Below are 2,500 nucleotides of genomic sequence, written 5' to 3' on the forward strand. Positions count from 1 at the left end.
TCTTCTCTGGCATAATTTTCAAAAATCCTATAGAAAATAACTACCTGATATATAAACTGGCGATACCAACGTTAATTAGTATAGCAACTTCTGTGTCTGTCGGCATTTTGCCAAAGGACAAGAAACTCCAAATCACATGGGCAAGAATGAGATTTACATGTTTCATTATTTTGACGATAGATGAATAAGAATTGTTTGGTCCGTTTCTTTGTTAAGGAGTGATGAAAAATGAATAAATGAATACTGTTTGAACTGACTCTGGTTTGCGGTAACGCCTACAGCAAGACTGTCAGTCATGAAAGTAATGACCGTGAAACACATAGGAGCGGGACACAAAGTACTTAGATCATTCTATGTACATGCTGTTCGACCTGTTGTTGACTATGCTTCTGTCGCCCTCAGTGCTTCCAGCACAATATTAAAAGAAAACTGGAAACAGTACAAAATGAAGCAGCCAGGATCATTCTGGGTGCCCCCAGATGGACAAAGGTCATTGACCTCATGGAGACCGACTTGCCGGCCCTGGATACCCGAATTGATTAAATGGCAGCCCAGTTCCTTTCCAAGGTCCTGCAGGCACCCCGAAATGCATTCTTAAGACAAAGAGCACTCAGACGCCTACAACAAGACTATCAGCTGTTTGCGGACAGCTGGCTCACACACACATAGCCAGAGTGTTGACACACTTCCAGCTCAAAGAACCACTGCTTGCCAAGGGCATGGACTCCCCTCACCCAGACTATAAAGAACCGCTGCCGTGGACAAACAACTTGATTGAGTTCTCAGCCCTGAACATGTCAAGGAGAAAAAATCAATACTCTATGCCTAGCCTAAATGCACAAGTACAAAGGGTCATTGCTCAAATAACCCCTCCGGATAGCAGAACCTCCAATACAGATGGATGGATCCGTGGATCCCATAATCCGGCTTCGCAGCAAGGGAAGCCACATCCATTAGGGTCACTGACAATGTCTCATCGCTCCAAGCTGAAACGGTCGCGATCATGGGAGCCCTGACGCACGCGTCCCTAAGGGATGGACACGTGGTCATATAGACAGACTCTAGAGCAACCACAGTCTACAGCATAGGGTGCTCCAAGACAACATATACCTTCTGACCTCTGTCCTAACCATAGCCTAGAGAATCCTTGATTAGGGTAGAATAATCATAAACTGGGTCCCAAGCCACATAGGCATCCAAAGGAATGAGCTTGCTGAGACTTGCCGAAAAGGGCAGGGGCATGCCCCCAACCTCCATGATCTTTAACCCAAGCCAAAGGAGAGTGAGCCAAAGTTCCAGAACTACAGCACTTGCTGTTCTCCGGGGCATGCACAGAAAATACCACAAATTCGCTCTCTGTCAGGCTATGGGTCCCTGGCCCTTCATCCAAATATAAAAAGAGGTACTTAAGTCACACTGCACAGATTAAGACTAGGTTACCCATGTGTTTGGCAAGTTCTTTATGAGTGGTTGTCAGGGAATGCGAGTAATGCGGCGAGCCTAACGCCACATTACTTATAAAATTGTGAACACGCAATTTCTGAGACAAGGACCACCCACCACAGCCGCCGGGCTGGTACAAAGGGTTTGCCACATGCTTACACGGTTGCAGCTGGATCGCTTGCTTGCAATCCAGCCACCACACTAAGCATACAGTTCAAAGAAAACGCACAACTAGAAATAGCTGACACAGGCCGGGCCACTCTAGAAAAAAGGCCCGGGCGAAGCTAGTCTTTTCAAATTGGACTGAACTGAACTACTCAAATTCCGAATGAGCGGAAAAAACACGAATATTCAACATATATTCGGGGTTCCAGTAGTCCTAGTGAAGGCAATGACAACGATATCATAGACTGGTTAGTCGACGACGTTAGGGAACGAATGGCTAAATTAGAAGAAAAAGAAGCAGAAGGGTCCAGGTATTCGGCTGATAAAGCAAATGCTATTGATGTAAATATCCAGCAGATTGGAATTTCTCAGGTCCTAGGTAGATTCACAGATATTCCTGCCAAAACTAGAGGTAAATCATATATATTCAAACCCCACACACACACTCCGGACACCAAGGATAAGTGGTTTAAAATACACAGCTGCTGACACTATTCTAAGGGATAATAAGGGCAAACCTAATTAATTTACTCAGTCATCCCGGATAAACTCATCCCTGTTGTTATTAAAACAACTCGGTCCTCATACTTCTACCATGAACTGGGAAGACTTGAACTCAGTCGAACGAGCGAATAAAGTAAACCTGAACATTTATAGTATTTTTTTAACTAAACAACGAGTTAGAAGAGTGAATTAAATCGCAAGCTCCAATAAAAGAAGGGAAATAGATTGATGCTCTCACTTACAATTTTGATAGTATCGTGATTTGCGACACGAGAAACATAAAATTGGAGAATGACGAAGAAAAGAGAATATTACATACATACTCAATTGCAGATTCTGAACAATTGAAGTTAAAGGAGCAAGACCATATTTTGCTAGTTATTGATGA

The sequence above is a fragment of the Penaeus vannamei genome, chromosome 20, assembly GCF_042767895.1.
Source record: "Penaeus vannamei isolate JL-2024 chromosome 20, ASM4276789v1, whole genome shotgun sequence".
Lineage (NCBI taxonomy): Eukaryota > Metazoa > Arthropoda > Malacostraca > Decapoda > Penaeidae > Penaeus > Penaeus vannamei.